The 18,251-nt window shown below is 38.2% G+C and overlaps 1 long non-coding RNA gene and 1 other non-coding gene across 3 annotated transcripts; one reads left to right on the forward strand and one right to left on the reverse strand.

The window, feature by feature from the left end:
• Positions 1 to 63: 63 nt before the first annotated feature.
• On the forward strand, positions 64 to 17,739 carry LOC116155736 (uncharacterized). 2 transcript variants are annotated; one of them, XR_004139571.2, is made up of 3 exons: positions 64 to 822; positions 13,057 to 13,303; positions 13,734 to 17,739. It is a non-coding gene; the product is annotated as an uncharacterized LOC116155736 (long non-coding RNA). The 2 variants fall into 2 exon arrangements; XR_004139573.2 differs by having other exon boundaries at positions 13,163 to 13,303.
• TRNAG-ACC (transfer RNA glycine (anticodon ACC)) lies at positions 6,748 to 6,820 on the reverse strand. Its single transcript has one exon. It is a non-coding gene; the product is annotated as a tRNA-Gly (tRNA).
• Positions 17,740 to 18,251: the final 512 nt, after the last annotated feature.

Consider the following 18,251-nt stretch of genomic DNA (forward strand, 5'->3'; position numbering starts at 1 on the left):
CCCCTGCTCCGCTCCAGGCGCGACACTTGGGGCCCTTGCTGCCCCGCCCCCAGGCACCCGCCACTGGGGCCCCGCTCCGCCCCGCCGTAATCTTTGCGTCCTTCCCGCTCGATTTTGCAAGTAGGATTGCGCCCATCTTCCTGGAGAAGAAGGTGGGGTTTGGAGAGAACCCGGAAGCGGGGCGGGGGCGCAGGCTCCTAGGGCTTTTGTTGCCGGGTGCATGGGCGTAGTGCCGAGGGTAGCAGGGCACGCCACTTCCGTGCGCTGCGTGCGCCGTGCGCTACGTGCGCACGACGGGCGGGAATTGAAGATTACGGCTAGCCTCGCCCCTGGCTCTGCCCCCTTGAAGCCCCGCCTAGGGGTTTCCATGGTGATGATAAACTAGCCTCAAATGCCTCAGCTAGGCCTCCGCATTCCGTCCTCTAGGTGCTCAGAGGTACGACCGAGGTGCTGAATGTGTATAAGAGCGGGAGTGTGGAGACTCGAAACCCGAGCAGAGGGGTGGGACGGGAAGCGTGTTCGAGACCAGCACCCCTTGACCAACTGGGGACTCTTGGGGTCGGGACAGCGGGTCTGCGATTTGGGATGGGGGCGGAGTCGCTCTTTGCAGAGGCAGCAAGGAGTATCCTTGGCTTCAGTGGAGGAGTCTTCAGCCCACCCGGGAGACGGAGACCGGAGGAGCCGGAAGGGGACGAATTTGAGGAAAATCCCTTTTTTAGGGCAGGGATGTCGGGGGAGCCCTAGACGGATCCGTATCCTAGGACCTGGAGGTTTGAGAGGTCTGCGCCTGCCTGCGAGGACACCTTAAACGGTGCAGACGTGGTAGGAAAAAATTGTTTTATTTCTTAAGGCAGTAAGTCACATATTTAAAGACTCCCAAGCTTGCACGAGGCTTTATTACTCAAAAGCTTTTCTCCTACCCATTTCCTGCTTCCTAAGGAAATAGTTCAAACCTTTGAATTTTTCTAATCCAAGGAGTTTTATTTCTTCATTTTGTATCTGCATCTCTTCTCTGTGTTCTTCCTTCATCAGCTTCACTAAATTTAAATCCATCAGTCTGAAATATTTCCTAATTGAGTTCCTTTGCCTCTTGCTGCAGCATTTGTGTAGTCAGCCATTTGCTTGTCTTTCTCTTTTTCTTGTCATACTCATGACTACATTTTACACTGGTTCCTTTTTGGCAAATCATCTTGGAATGAGCCTGCATTCAGCAGGTTGTGGGAGTAGATCCAGGGTTTTGTCCCACACTCATATTTTTTTCTTTATTATCAAGATTTTTTAGTTTAGTTCTTTTTCTCCCACTTTAAAATTAAGAAAGATGACACAGATATATTGTAAAACATATCTCGAAGGTGTAAAGAATACAGCTCAACCTAGAATCTGTGTACCCATCACTAACCTTTTTTGGGGGGTTATTAGGTTTATTTATTTATGGAGGAGATACTGAGGATTGAATCTGGGACCTCGTGCATGCCAAGCATGCGCTCTACCACTTGAGCTATACCTTCCCTCCTTCATTAATCTTAAGAAATAAAATTCTACTCTCAGGTTCCCCTTCCCATTGGTTCTGAATACTGGTCTTGGTAGTTGGAAAAAGAATAGTAGTAATGAAGCTCTCCATACAGTGCCTGTGTTAGAGCAGGCAGGTAACTATAGATACGAGCAGAGAAAGGGGGATGCAGGCCAAATGGCAGGAGTTGGGCAGAAAGGAGAGACACAGGCCCAATGCAGGAAACCATACATCATGTAAGCACCAGCAGTCCCTGGGCAGAGAAGGAAAAGCAGGAACCTCTGGGCTAAGTGGTCACCCTTTGGGGATGATGAGCAGCCTGGAGGCTAACAAAGAAAGGTGGGAAAAGGCCGGAATTTCTAGTGTCTGAATGTAACATTTTGCTTATTATCCCCTCATTTCAATAAAATTAGCCTTGCAGATTAGAAGTACCCATCATGCACCAACACCATGACACTTCTGATCCAACCTAAATAAGGAAAGAATCCCTCCTCCCTTTGGGAAGGTGGAGTTGGGATGAAAATCAGGGAGTATGACCCCAGACCCTTCCCTCCCCAATAAATACTCTGCCCGTTCATTTTTACACTCTACGTAACCAACTTGCCAAAGAATCTTGCAGCAGCTGCTCACCTGAGCCCGCCTGCTCTCCCCTTGAAAGTGTACTATTCATTACTTAATAAATCCTCACTTTACTTTATTTAAACCTCCACCTCTTGTCTCTGAATTCTTTCTGGGACAAGAACCTGGAACACCAGTTACATCCATTGGCAACACATGTAGTCTACTCTATAGCACGTGGGCTAGTTTCAAACAAGGTTGAATTCTCTTAGAACTTGTCTCCTCCTCCCCTACAACATGGCATAATCTTAGGCTTGAAGGGACGCTGTATGTGAAGCTCTGGGCAGTTGGTACAGTGATTGCTGACTGATACTTCTGTATTTGGAGGGATTTATCAATGGCTCTCTTGCCTCTTGATTGAGTGTCCCTTTTTTGTAAGATCTGTTACCAGTAAAGCTGCCTTCATCTGTGATTGTGGATCTGTAGAGTAGTGAGAGAAACTATGGGAAGAGGCAAGCTAAAAAATAACAGGCTGTTTTAGGTTGACCTTTTTTTTTTTTCTAATGTTGGTACCTGGCATGTGTGTCTACTGAAATAAAATGCACAATGTAGAAGTTGAGAGTTATATTTTATTCAGTGGACATTTCTGAGGAATCGAACCCTTTGAACGAACCCTTGATCGCAGTGAGGGACTGATCCAAAGAGGTAGGGGAGGAGCCAGGATATATAAGAATAAAAACAAAGACCAGGTAGCCGGAACATCAAAAGATTACTGTTAATGAAAGAAAACCAGATAGCTCAAGTTAAGGAATTTAGTGCTTTTCTAAGTATGGGAAGGTGCAAATGTCTGGACTTCTTGAAATCATTCCTTTGACATGCACCTAGCTATCTAGGGCCAGTATCCTGTTCTTTCACGTCCCTCAGGGTGTCCCTCAGAGGCCTGGCTGCCTGCTGGTCTACATCCTGAGTTCACTGGCAGGGAGTGGCAGGGCTGGTGGTAGCGGCTGATGACTTGATGGCCACAACATTCTTTGTTTATTGATATGGCTTGCTGTATTTTTTGTTCACATAAATGACCAATAAAAGACTACTGGATGAAAAAAAAAAAAAAAGAAGGAAAAGTAGAACACTGCCTTTTATTTTATGATCCTTTGTGTAGTCCTAATCATCACAGCTCCTCCCATCTCTATCTTGAATTTTATGTTGGTTAGTTGCTTGCTTTTCTTTATAATTTGACTAAAATTGTGTCCCACAGAAAAATGTACTGAACAGTTCTGCATGTCTTTGGATTCTTTATGTATTGTTTTCCTACTCCGTGTTTTCTTCAGTGCCTTTCTTTGGTTAGTTAACCTCATCTGTTGTTTTCACAGAATTATTCCAAAACCAAGCATAAAGCTGTAGTACTTTTTGCTGCTAAGTATTCCATTTGATAAGCAGGCAACAATTTATTTCTCCACTGTTCTGTTAAAGGACTTATAGGCTGTTTCTAGTTTGGGGTATTGTAAACAGTGATGCTTTGAATCAGGACATGTCTTCTGGGACACACGTGCCTGACTTAGTTTTGGCTTCTGTACCTATGATGGAATTTCTGGGTCATAGAGTTTGCCCACATTCAACTTCATCACATAAGGACACTTTCTAAGACAGTTGTACCAGTTTATTTCCCTAGCCCCAAGGGGATTGCTAGATTATATAATGAGTAAATATTTAACTTTATAAGAAATTACCAAACTTTTCCAGAAGTGTCTGTACCATCTTGCATTCTCACTAGCAATATATGAGAGTCCTGAGTGCTTTACATCTTCTTAACATCTTTTAAAACATTTAAAAGTATTTTAGCCATTCTGTAGGGGTATATGGCCATATTTTGTCATGGTTTTAGTTTTCATTTCACTAATGGCTCATAATGTTGATTATTTTTTCATGAGCTTACTTATCATCCCCATAACCCTTTTAAGGTATTTATCTGATCAAGTGTTTTGCCCATTTAAAAAAATTGGGTTCTTTCCTTCCTATTGAGTTTTAACAGTTCTTTATGCTTTGAAAATACAGATCCTTGGTGTTATATCTAAGAACTCTTCGCATAACACTAAGTCTTAAAGATTTTTCACCTGTATTTTCTTTTAAAAGTTTTACACTTTTATATTTTATGTATAGATTTATTCCGAGTTTTTTATTTTTTTTGCTTTTGAATGAGGTGTGAGGTTTAAATCAATATTCTCTCTCTTTCTTTTTTTTTTCTGCATGTGGATATACAATTGTTCCATCACCATTTGTTGAAAAGACTACTTTCTCTGCTGAATTGCCTTTGCTGTATTGTAAAAAATTTTTTAAAAATCAGAAAAAAAATTTGTGTGGGTCTGGACGTGGACTAGTTACTCTGTCCCCTTAGTTTATATGTGTATCTTTTCATCATTACTACATTGTCTTCATTGTAACTTTATGCTAATTTCCAAAATAGTGCAGTGTGAGTTCAACATTATTCACCTTTTTCGAAATTGTTTGGCTATCCTAATTCCTTTGCCTTTCCATGTAAATTTTAGAATCAGTTTGTCTATATTTATTAAAAAATACTGCTTGGGGGTAGGTATAGGTCAGTGGTAGACAGCATGCTTAGCTGGGTTCGATCCCCAGTACCTCTTCTAAAAGTAAAGCAAGCAAGAAAGAAACCTAATCCCCCCACCCCCCAAAAAAGGCAAAATCAAAATATTGCTGAGATTTTGATAGGAACTGTATTAATCCTAATATCATTTTGGGAGAGAATTGACATTTGCCTTTACTATGTTGAATCTTCCAATATGTGAACACAGTATGTCTATTCATTTACTTAGAGCTTCTTGGACTTCTTTCATAAGCATTTTGTAGTTTTTAGCATCCAAGTCCTACATACTTTTTATTAGATATGTGAGATATGTAAGTAATTTTAATTTTTTGAGCTATCATAAATGGTATTTCAAATTTATATTTCCACATATTTTATTGCTAGTACATAAAAATACAATTGATTTCTGTATGTTGATCATGTAGTCTATGACTGTGCTTAACTTATTAGCAGGACCTGTGGCGTCCCCTCCCCCACCCCCCCACAACTCCTGCCTCTTGTTTATGGAAAAGCTGAAGTCTCCCAGGCCTCCCTGAGTCACAGAAGAGCAGGCTCAAGTAGTTGATTAGGACAAGCCTGCAAGCTTTGGGAGATGGCAAGAACTCTGACCACCTATCTCAGTGATTAACTGAGATTATTCCTTCGTTTCCCTTTAAAACTTTCGTGGCTGAACAGAATCTTTGGAGGTGGTTTTTTGGGAGGGATGCTGGGTCCACAAGGTTGCAGGCATTCTGATTAAAAGCAACTTCCTTTTTGTTACCAAGGCTCTTGCCCCCAGGATCATACCCCTGCCCCTTCCTCATATAGAAACTCTTGTCTAAGTCTCAGGAGGCAGCTGCAGAGAAGAAACAAGAACTGGTTAGAACTCATAGAGACCAAGATGGTGGAGGATCTAACTTCCAGTCGACCTTGAGCCTCATTATACATTCATCGTAATCTGTGTTAACATGCTCAGTGACATACCCATGAGTGCCATGACAGTTAACAATTGCTATGACAACCACCAGGAAAGCCCATAGAGGACTGAAAAACTCAGAGCAGGGACTTATTGGCTCCACCACACATTGAAGGCGGACATGATGGCAGAAGCTTCCCATAAAAGTCTATGTGGCCCAACCCGGGCCAGAGATGTCTCTACCACCCATCTTTGCTGATGGCTCCCCACTTGAGTGCCTCTTCCTCACTTAAGCACTTTCCTCCCATTTCCCCTTCTGCGAATTCTTTCTGCTGTGCAAATTCTTTCACAGCAGGTGCCAAGAACCCACGATTTGGTGGGCCTCCTAATTTAAGGGTCCTCCCTCCGCAAACAGTTCTAGGAGTTTTTTCCTTTTGTTTTTTGTTTTTTGTTTTTGGTACATCTCTTGGGATTTTCTGTGTAGCACATCATGTGATCTGCAAAGAGGAGGTAGTATTTCTGTTTCAATACATACTTTTATTTCCTTTTCTTGCCTTATTCTGCTGAGTTGAATTTATAATATGATGTTGAATTAGAGTGGTGAAGTGGACATCCTTGTCTTGCTCCAATCTTGGAAAGAAGCATGCAGTTTTTCACCACTAAGTGTGTTAGCTGTAGTTTTTTGTAGATGCTCTTTATCAAGTTGAGGTGATTCCCCTCCATTTCTAACTTGCTGAGCATTTTTAGCATGAATGGAATGTTGCATTTTGTCAAGTGCTTTTCCTATGTCAATTTATGTGATCATATAGTATTCCTTTAGCCTGTTGATATGATGTATTACATTGATTTTCAAACTTGAACAATCCTTGCATATCCATACTCTACTTGGTCATGGTGTATAATTCTTTTTCTATATTACTGAAATCTATTTGCTAATATTTTATGAAGGGCTTAGCATCTGTATTTATGAAGGATATTGGTCTAGTTTTCTTTCTTGATGTCTTTGGGTTTGGTATCAGGGTGTACCTGACCTCATTAAATGAGTTGGGGCAGTGTTCCCTCCTCTTCCATTTTCTGAGATTGTTTAAAGTTGGTTTTAATTCTTTTTTGTTTGTTTGTTTGTTTTTAATCTTTTATTTATTTATTTATTTATTTATTTATTTATTTATTTATTTATTTAGATGGAGGTGCTGGGGATTGAACCCAGGCCCTTGTGTGTGGTAAGCACACACTCTACCACTGAGCTATACCCTCCCCTCAATTTTAATTGTTTTCTAAATATTTGGTATTACTTTTCCTGTGAAACCATCTGGGTCTGGAGATTTTAGGAGAAGTTTTCAAAGTAGAAATTCAATTTTAAAATAATTACAGGGCTGTTCATGTAGGTAGAACTGTAGTAGTAGCTTTTTGAGGAATTGGAAAATTTCCTCTCACTTGCCAAATTTATGTGAGTAGCATTCTTTATAGTCTTCCCATATGACCCTTTGGGGTTGTTTTGCCAAAATTGGAATATTTTTAATTGTTATTTGTTCAGATACGTTCTAGGCCCACACTCTTTCTCCTTCCCTTCTTGGACTCCCTATGATGCGAATGTTAGATCTTTTGTTATAGTCCCACAGTTTCCAAAGGCCCTGGTCATTTTCTGCTGCTCTGTTTTCTGTCATTCAGATTGGGTAATTTCTGTTTTTCTGTATTCAATTGCTCTACCTTTCTCCTCTTTTGGCTCCTTTCTGCTTTTGAGTTTTTTATTTTGGTAATTATATTTTTCAGTTCTAGAATTTCTACTTGATTCTTTAAATCTTCTGTTTCTCTGCTGAGTTGCACTTTTTCATGTGTTTCAGACATATTCATAATCGCTCTTTGAAGCGTTTTTGTGATGGCTGCTTTAAATTCCTTGTCAGATAGTCCAAATATTGGTGTTGATGTCTTTTGGTTTTCTTTTCTCATTCAAGTGGCTCTTCTCCTGGGTTTTGGTAGGGCGATTTTTTTTTTTTTTTTTTTTTTTTTTGATCCTGGACATTTTGAGCATTTTCATGAGACTCTGGCTGTTACCCAAATCTCCTATTTTTAGCAGGTTTTCTCTGACACCACACTGGCAAGGGAAAGGGAGGTGCTACCTTATTGTTGCCAGGTTGGATAGAAGTCCAGTTTCTCCACTCAGCCTCTGTTGACTGGGGGTGGGGAAATCAGAGAGATGCCTCATTCCAGTGCACTGGGATGTCTGTTAGGTTCCCCACTGGACCTTCAGTGACAGCAGCTTGGCTGGGAGGGTAAGATGTATGTTTTGCAGGCTGGCAAGGGGAAGTCTAGGCTTCCTATTAGGCCTTTGCTGATATGAATAGGGGTGGTATCACCCTTTTTTTCTGTGGAGCTTGGCTGGAGTATGGTGGTTATTGTCTAAAAGTTTTGTCTTACAAGGCTGTCCTGTCCCTTTTCTCGTCCTTTGTCTCGAAGACCAGGATTTTCTTAGGTTTTTAAAAATTTGCACCTATTGACATTTTCAGGTTGCTGGCTTCTCTAACACCCAGTGTGAAATACAAGAAGCAAAAAGAAAACCCAGGAAGCCCAACATCATTTCATTTCTTGGGGCCAGGATCCCTTCTTGATCTGCCATTTCTCTCCACCTTTCAGTCTTGTTATGTTTCTTAATGTACCATTATGTTTAGCTGTATTTAGGGAGAGGAATAGGAAGTGTATCTTCTCCATCTTGTCCTGAACTGGAAGCTTTGCCTTCATTTTTGAAAGATATTTTTGCTATCTCTGGGATTAGAGTATGACAGTTTTTTTTCTTTTAGTACTTTAAAGATTTCATTCCCCAGCCTTCTCTATTGCATTGTTTCCAGTTAGAAATCTGATGTCATCTTTATATATGTTCTTTTCATAAATTTTTTTTACAGTTTTTATTCAATTTTTAAAGGTTACATTCCTTTTCCAGTTATTACAAAGTGTTGGCTATATTCCATGTGTTGTACAAAACCTCCTTGAGCCTACCTTACACCCAATAAGTGTAAGGTAGTGCTTCTTTCATATTTACTAGTTTTTTGGATTTTTTAGATTCCACGTTTAAGTGATATCATACTGTTTTTTTCTTTCTCTGACTTGTTTCACTTAGCATAATGCCATCCAAGTCCATCTGTATTGCTGCAGATGGCAAAATTTCATTCTCTTTTTATGGTTGAGCAGTATCCCATTGTATGTTTATAAATATACCACAACTTTTTTATTCATTCCTCCGTCGATGGACACTAAGGTTGTTTCCATGTCATATATATATTCTTTAACATGTCTGTTTTTTCTGGCTGACTTAAGATTTTTTAAAAATCACTTATTTTGAGCTATTTGATTCTGATATTCTTTGGTGTAGTTTTCTTTATGTTTCTTAAAAAAAATTTTTTGGGGGGGACGAAGTAGGTTTTATTTATTTATTTAATGGTGATACTGGGGGTTAAACCCAATACCTGGTGTATGCTAAGCACGTGCTCTACCACTGAGCTATACCCACCCCCCTCTTTATGTTTCTTTAGTTTAGGGTTCATTGAGCTTCTTGGAACTGTAAGTTTATAGTGTTTTTTTTTTAAATTATGGAAAGTTTTAGGCCATTATTTCTTCAAATATGTTTTCTGGTTTTTTCATCCCACCCCACCCTTCAGTTATCTATGTATTAGTCTTCTTGAAATCATCACATAGTTTCTGATTTTTTTTTTTCTTTTCAATTTGGGTTGGTTTTTTTTTTTTTTTTTTTTTGGCATAATGAGCTTGATTGACTTCAAGTTCAGTAATCTTTTCTTCTGTGATATGTAATCTGCTGTTCATCCCATCCAGTGTTGTTTTTTTTTTTTTCCTCCATCCAGTTTATTTTTTATCTCAGACATTATAGCTTTTGTTTCTGAAAGTTTGGCTCGAGTCTTTTTATATCTTTCATGCCTGTTTTTAACTTTCTGAACACATGGAATACAGTTATAGTAATTGTGTATATGTCCTTTTCTGCTAATTCTGGCATCTTTGTCAGTTCTTGAGTCAGTTTCAATTCACTGATAATTCTCCAAAGATCATGTTTTCTTGCCGTTTATGTGCTTGGTAATCTTTTGTTGGATGCTAGGTACTGTGAATTTTACTTTGTTGAATGCTGAATACTTTGTATTCCTATAAATCTTCTTGAGCTTTATTTTGGGAATATAGTTAAATTACTTGAAAACAGTTGGATCTTTTTTGGTCTTTGTCTTTTTAGGATTTGTTAGGCAGGTCCAGAAAAGTGCTCTGTCTCGGGTTAATTATTCCCCACTACTGAGGGAAGATCTTCCAGAGTACCCTACCCAGTGGGCCAAGAATTATGAAATTTTACATTCTGCTAGCTTGGAACAGGCACTATTCCCCTTAATGAGCACAGGGTACTGTTCCCTCTGATGCTTTTGAATGATTCTTTCCTTGGATCTCTGGTGTTTTCCCTACCTATACTTGCTGACTCCTACTCCCCCGAATGCCAAAGGGGCCCCCTGCAGATCTCTGGGGTTTTCTCTCCCTGTTCTGTTCCATGAACTCTAGCTAGCTGCCTTGGTCTTCCCGGATTCTCAAATCTCTCTCTTCAGATCAGGGAGTCTGCTGGGTTCTGCCTCAGTTTTTTCTCCCTAAAAGTCTAAAAACTTCTCAGGTGGTGAGCTGGGGCAATTGTGGGGCTTATCTCCTTGCTTCCTGTCTCCTTTGTTGCCTGGTATCCATTGTTTTGGAAACCATTTTTTCCTTATATTTTGTCAATTTTTTTGATTGTTTCAGGTGGAAAGGTTAATCTGGCCCCTGATACTCCATCTTGCCTAAGAGTTGAAGTCCTCCATATTTTGTTTTTAATTTTTACACAAATCTTTTTTTTTTTTAATTTATCTGTTTTTTAATTTGGACTGGAGGGCAGAGTAAATTTTTTGTTTTAGTTTACAACACTCTATTGTTCCCTTTGTTATATTGATATATTTATTCCCTTTAATCCCCATTTCCTATTTCCATTCTCAGTTCATGGTAACAGTTTTTTTTTTTGGTCATGGTACGAATTCTAATTCGTATTAAGTGTATCCTTTTATTTATATGTGAACTTGTACTATGTATAATTTGTTTTCTGAGTATGTATCTGCAATGCACATAACTCATATTCTTCTGGTGAATTTGTTCATTTGTCCCCAGCATGGTGTTTTCACATCTCACCTTGTTGCTGTGTGATGGTGATTCCATTTAAACTGCTTCTTACTGATATTTGCTCATCTACACTATCGTGTGCCGCACCGCATTGCACTTGTAAGCAGGATTGCTAGGTCCTAGTTAATGCATATGCATCTTCCACTTCCTCCTGTTCAGTATCTCCAAGTGGAGATTATTTACTCTTAATTTTAGAATTTTATTTTATTTTTTATAAAGTATATTAATTTAGACTTAGCAATATATTGTATACTTTTCTGCCATCAACCATTATATTTATTTGTATCATATTTTCCTTTTAGAATCATTTTTTTATTTTGATAGATTCCATTCTCTAATTCTTAAAAATAGTGTTCATGGATCAAAATAAATCTGCATTTAGGCCTTACTTGATTGATTTTTTTCTTTTTTTTTTTTAACATTTTTTTAATTGAGTTATAGTCATTTTACAATGTTGTGTCAAATTCCAGTGTAGAGCACAATTTTTCAGTTATACATGAACATATATATATTCATTATCACATTTTTTTTCATTGTGAGCTACCAGAGATCTTGTATCTATTTGCCTGTGCTATACAGTATAATCTTATTTATCTATTCTGCATATGCCTGTCAGTATCTACAAATTTTGAAATCCCAGTCTATCCCTTCCCACCTCCTGCCCCCTTGGCAACCACAAGTTTGTATTCTATGTCTATGAATCTGTTTCTGTTTTGTATTTATGTTTTATTTTATTTTTTTTAGATTCCACATATAAGTGATCTCATATGGTATTTTTCTTTCTCTTTCTGGCTTACTTCGCTTAGAATGACATTCTCCAGGAACATCCATGTTGCTGCAAATGGCATTATGTTGTCAGTTTGACTTTTTTTTCTAATTGAGAATTTTAGGATCAAAAGTATATTCCCCTAGGATGTAAAAGCCATTGCTCTCTTATATTCTTGTAAACATCATTGCTGATGTGATTCTGATTCCCTTGTAGAATGGCCAGGATTTTGGTTTTCTACCTGTGGTTTAAGGAATTCTGATATATTCTTTATTCGTCTTTATTTTAACCAAAATTTGTTATAAAGATAAAGCCAGTGGTTGCTTATGACCACAAAGGTATTAAGAAAAACTATTTTGTTGGTTCTGTTAATCATAACAATTACTAAAGCCATCGACAGTGGGTTAAAAATTAGAAGGTTTTGTCAGGTGAAATAGCTCAGTGGTAGAGCTCATGCTTAGCACGTGTGAGATCCTGGCTTCAATCCCCAGTACTTCCATTAAAAAGGGGGGGGGGCACTTCTGAGCCTATAAATATGGCCAAGAGAATAGGGCCATATTAAAAAAAAAAGCAGAAGTTTGATCAAGATGAAATTCAGCTTCCATAATTAATCATACTCTGTGTAAATATACCTCCTACCACAAATAAGTAAACCCATGTTATTGGTTAAGGATAAGAGTTTTTGCTTTAATTATAACTAAGAATATTATAGGGTTTTTTTTTTTTTTTGTCGGATCACCAGGTTTTATCATGACATTATAAGGCACCCTCTCCTTAACTTGACAAATATTTATATTCCCAGTATTTTGAAACATCTGAATTATATATATCCTCCTTCTTTAGACATATGGTGATACATATAATATGTGGACTCATATTTTTCTCCAGTTTGGAGTATTACTTACTGTTCTTAGAGCATTACCCCAAGTTTATTCTCTTTCTTTCTAGGACATTCAGTAGTTGCTTTTAGAAATTATAGCTTGGTCCCTTTAAACTAAAAATCATACTTACTCTTTACATTTGCACTGCATTTGAGATCACTGAGTGGATCTTCCAGCTTGCCATTCCACTCTACGAATTTCTTCTATTCTGCTACTTCCTTAATTTTGTGAGCTTTTTTTTTTTTTTTTTGGATTTTGACACTATTTTTAATATCCAAGATGGCTAATTGTTATTTATCATAAAAGATATATATATATGATAAAGATATATATTTATAAATATATGTATAAATTTATATATATAAATATATATATTTATATTTATAAATTTATACATATACTTATAAATATATATATAAAAATGTAAATATATATATATAATTTACAGGTGTCTTAATCTGTCATATTGCTGTGCACATACTAGGCATACATCTTTGAAAATCTCCATCTTTCAAAATCTCCTGCTTTCTGTATTGACTTAGTTTTCTTCAGTGTTACCTTCCATCCTTTCAATGAGGTGATGCTCTTTGGGGTGTTGGTTTTCTTCAGATGTTATATGAAAATCCCTGCGGGCCTGATTCTGTTTACCTCTGCCCTTTATAGGTAACGGGACAGGACGTGGTGTGTGTGCCCCAGTAATGATATGGGGTTCCTAAGGCATCTTGGTTGCTGCCAGACACCAAGGGCACCTTAACTACCTCTCTTCCAGCCTAGGAGTGGACCCACAACTGCTTTCCCAGCCCTCTGTGTACAAGAAGGAGGGAGCCCCAAAACTCAAGCTGTCGCTGGAGCTTCTTGCATCTTTTCAAGCTGTCATCTCCTGCAGGTTTTGGACTATGGATACAACTCGGTGGGCACTCCATCTTCTTTGAATTCCTCAAAATTCCCTGTCCACTGAGGGTGACTCTTCTCAGTTTCCAGCAATCATACCCTTTCATATTTTTAAAACATCTTTTGTCGTTGCTGTGGTCTTTCACCAGAGGACCTACCGCAGTATGTCCTCTGAGTGCCATTTTGATTCAGTTAAATTGTGCACACTCTGTCCTTTAGTAAATTAGGTAGTCTTTGTGGGTGGGATGGGGGAGTTTGTATAAGTTTTGGAAACAGAGACTTGGGCTTAAATCTCAGCTCTAAAATGTTTTTGGTATTTTAAAGTCTCTTTATGTAATTTGACTCATCTTTACGTTCCTCATCTATATAATGGAGAAAATTATGTTCATTACATATTCTTGTTATATATATATTAAATGAAAAATTTACAGATTTTGCTTTATTTTCAGCCACAAAAAGTCGTACCCAAGCGAGTTTGATGCCTGTCCTATCAGGTGTCTCTGCTGCTTGGTCCTGAAGGCCGTGGAGGACTGGTGGCCCAGCTCGTCCTGGTGCTTGTCTGCTGAGATGTGCAGAATTTCCAGAACTGAATATGGGGCATCTGGTGTTGATCTCATTTTTTTGTTGGATGCTAATCAGAAGATTATATCAAATGGCCCTGAAAAAAGACAGAGAAACCATGGGACACAGGTATACTGAAGTATTCTAGTCCCACAGAAATGAAGCAGGTGGGTGTTGAAGCACAGTGAAACATACTGTATTAGTCAAGACAGCTGGTTTATAGGAAACCTCTACTGATTCCAGCCTAACCTTACATGGGGAACCCAGGAACAACGAATAGCTGTTTTTATAGAAGTGGAAGCTGTGTAACCCAATTTGCACCATGAACTTGTGAAATCAGTTGTTTATTTTTTTAGAATCCCTTTTCAGTATTTCGTAATGCCTCAAAATGCTTCTTGCATGTTGAGCTTATTTCAATTTATATTGTAGTGGCATACCTCAGCAGTTGTATATTTATATTGAAGTAATTTCAGTTCTGTGAAATAACTTTTATACCATACTGATCTAACACATTCAGGAGACATGCTTTTAAAAAATTCTATTAAAGGTCTTAGATCCATAATATTTCAAAAATTTGATGCTTTTTTTCCTTCTAATCTTTTTTTCCCCCATTTAAAATCCTTTAAGGTAACTTCAGATTTTACAACATTAAATTTGAAAATTGAAATATAATACCAATACTGTTGGGTTTTGGTCTTTGTGACTATGTGAAATTGTGAAGCCTTAATTTAAGCTTCTCTTTTTATCATTATTTCCTTTTAGGTGTGCTTTGCTAAGTGAAACATTTAATAATTTTGTTAGCAAATTAAATTATTTTTCAAAGAAAGACTCTCAGGATTCAGGATATAGTTGTGCTTGTGGCCATGACTTATTACCACATAAGGAGGCAGAGTAGAATCAGCAAAAAGGAAAAAAAGTGCCTGGGATGAAGTCCAGAGGTAACTGGACATGAGCTTCCCAGAATCCTCTGTTAGTGGACTCCCACAGGATGCACTGAATTCCCCCGACAACTAGCTGCAGCACTCGTGGGAAGTGTTGTCTACCAGGGAAGTTTATCAAAGGCTAGGAGTCCAGGGTGTTTCTTGGGGGTCAGTCATGGAGGCAACATGGTACCCATATGATTGATGAGGGAAGCAGGTGTTCAGCAGTGACCACATCATTTGTTAGTTTAGGTGTGTATTGAGCCACTCTTATCATTTAGGGGAAGTTTTATGTGAATGTAGGCAACTGTTTCCCAGGTAAGTTCTCAGATACCAGACAAGGGCCAGTCTTGCAAGCAGGCCTTTCTAAGCAGAGGAGGCTCAGGCCTGCTATGTTAACTCTTTTTGGCATGAAATATAAATGGCACAAACACACCAGTGAAATGACAGATTGTCAGAGTGGATTAAAAAAAGACTCAATGTGTATAAGAGTCATTATGTATATGACTACCTATAAATAATAGGTAGTTTTAAAGAGATGAGAAAAGGTATAACATGCAAACAGTAAAAAAAAAAAAAAAGGATATCTGATGTGAATGTATTGCTATCAGACAAAGCAGGCTTTTGAACAATGAAAATTACCAGAAATAAAGAGTATGTAATGAAAAAAGACTGAGTAGCCAGAACTATTTTGAAAAAGGATAAAATTGGAGGAATCACACCACTACCCAATTTTAAGACTTACTATAAAGCTATTGGAATCAAGAGAGTATGGTATTGGTGGAAGGATAGACTGGTTAGTGGGACAGAATAGAGAGTCCAGAAATTGACACAGACATGGCCAATTTTTGACAACAAATTCAATGGAAACAATTTGCAACAATTCAATGGAAAAAGAATAGTCCTATAAATAAGTGCTGGAACGACCAGATGTCCATCTGCAAATAAAATGAACCCTAACTGAAACCTCACACTTTACATATTAACTCAGAATGGATCACAGATCCAACTATAAAACTATAAAGTGATTTGTTAGTTAAACCCGTTAGGACTATGTTGAAGTAACAGCAATGAAATATATCCTAAGAATACCTCCCTTACGGTGTGTGTAACATGATGTGTACCACCACTGTTATAAATGAGGGAACAGGCAAATAGAAAATTGGCAACCTAAGGGCGCAGAGTTTGTAAATGTGTCTCTCAGTGATGGTTTATGAGGGATTTGTGTTGACAGAAGAGATGGTGAAGAAAGGGATGGGGTAGGAAGCAACTGTTTTAGAAGACAATTTTTCTCAGGAGGGTCTGGATATCGGAAACTTGTTGCTTCTGCTGATTCTGTTAATAAATCACAATTCCCCATCTGTATGTATTGCCTATTCAATTTCTTGGAATCCCTACATCAAAGGAAACACTGTAATCCATGGACTGGGAAGGTGAGAGGTTCACCCTCCCTGGTGGCGTGTGTCAGTTGTCCTGGGATTGGACCCAGCTGGACTGCCCAATGCTGAGATGCTCCACCTGTCCTTACCTTACCCCACGTAAGAAGTTCTGTTTTGTATCTGCACACAATTTCTAGTTTGTCCTTATAAATGTCATGCTTTTCTCAGTAAAGTTATACCTTGATACTTTTATGTTTACAGCAATACGAATAGAATTTCATTGTATTTATCAAATTACTATTGGTGAACAGGGAAGTTTTCAGGTGATTTGCTTAAATTAAGTTCAAATGTCCTGCTAGTATTTCAGTAGTTCTTTTTCCTTTAGTTTTGTCTTCAATTCATTTTTAAATTTATTTATTTAAAAAAAAATTGGGGGGGGCTAGGTAATTAGGCTTACTTTTTTGTTTTATTTTTAGAGGAGGTGCTGGGGATTGAACCTAGGACCATGTGTATGCTAAGCGTGCGCTCTAACACTTGAGCTATATCCTCCCGCCTCAATTCATTTTTAAAACTTGATCTCTTTTTAATAGGTATTCTACTTCTGTTTCTTGAATTATTGTATTGATAAGAATTTGGGGACAATATTAATAATGGTGATGCTAAGTCTCCTTGTTTGGTTATCAGATTTAATTTGGTGGAATTATTTTCGTGTTTTATCATTAGGTAAAAGGTTATATAGGGGCTATCTAAAACCCTTAATTCTGTTAGAAGATTATATTATCTCTGTTTTCTAAAGCCATGTTCAGAACCTCATGGCATACCATCTGTATTCCAGGCACAAAACCCGTCTTTTCATTTTTATCGTAATAAAATCTGGGGTGGTGATTTACTATTTCAATCACTCGTCTAAGACTTTCTACTTCCTGCCATGATCCCTGCTCTGTGGTTGTGACACAGACTACTTGTATTAATAGGGCTGCTGTGCAAATTGCCACAGATCTGGTGGCTTAAAAAGGGAATTTATTATCTTACAGGGCTAGAGGCCAGAAGTTGGACATCAAAGCATCTGCAGAGTTGGCTCCTCCTGGTGGTTCCAAGAGGGAGTCCATTCCAGTCCTCTCCTAGCTTCTGGTGGCTGCTGGCAATCTTTGTTGTTCCTTGGCTTGGGACTGCCCTCTGAACTCTGCTGCCATCTTCACATGGCCTTTTCCTCTGTGTATCTCTGTATGTCTTCTTTCCTGTCTCTCAGAAAGACACCCTGCATTGGATTTACGGCCCACCCTAATCCAGGATAATCTCACCTCCAGATCCTTACTTGAACTACATCTGCAAAGACCCTTATTCCAAACAAGGTCACCTTCACAGCTTCCTGAGTTTAGAACTTGGACATACTTTGCAGAGGCCACTATTCAACCCATGACATTACTAAATGTAACAACTTGCTCGAGTCCCTCTTGGTAGGAATGATGCCAGATATTCCTGGATAGGAAGGTGAATGAGAGTAATGCCTTTAATATCACATATTCTAATTCCAAGAAAAGATATAGAATCCCTCACACTTTTAGAATGACATGTGTTAAGTATAATGAAGAGATAGGTACAAACCCTGTGGAAACACAAATCAGGATGCTCACAGAGATAGTCCTTGTAAAGGTAGTATCTGTCTAAAGCTGCCTTGTCACAGGTGGTTGCTGAGCACTTGAAATGTGGCTAGTGTGACCAAGGAACTGAATTTTTCCTTTTAATTTTAATGTAAGTTTAAATACAGATATTCGATTCAGTTACTGGGAAACTAAAGTGTACCTGGAATAACTTGGTAGGTGAATATTTTTTTAACTAAATTTAATGAAACCTAAATATAAGTCGGATATTTCTGAGGAAAATTTAGCATTTGATTTGAGATGCTCTTAAGTGTGAAATAGACAGTACGTAAAAAAAAGCTTCAGCATTTCCATTTCCTTGTCTACAAAATGTGCTTGACAACACCTTCACTGTGATGATCCTATAAGCAATCTATTTGGAGGAGCCTTTCAATTTCAAATTTTACATAATTAAAAAAAATTTTTTAATTGAAGTATAGTCAGTTACACTGTGTCAGTTTCTGGTG

This window comes from Camelus dromedarius, chromosome 8, assembly GCF_036321535.1.
Source record: "Camelus dromedarius isolate mCamDro1 chromosome 8, mCamDro1.pat, whole genome shotgun sequence".
NCBI lineage: Eukaryota > Metazoa > Chordata > Mammalia > Artiodactyla > Camelidae > Camelus > Camelus dromedarius.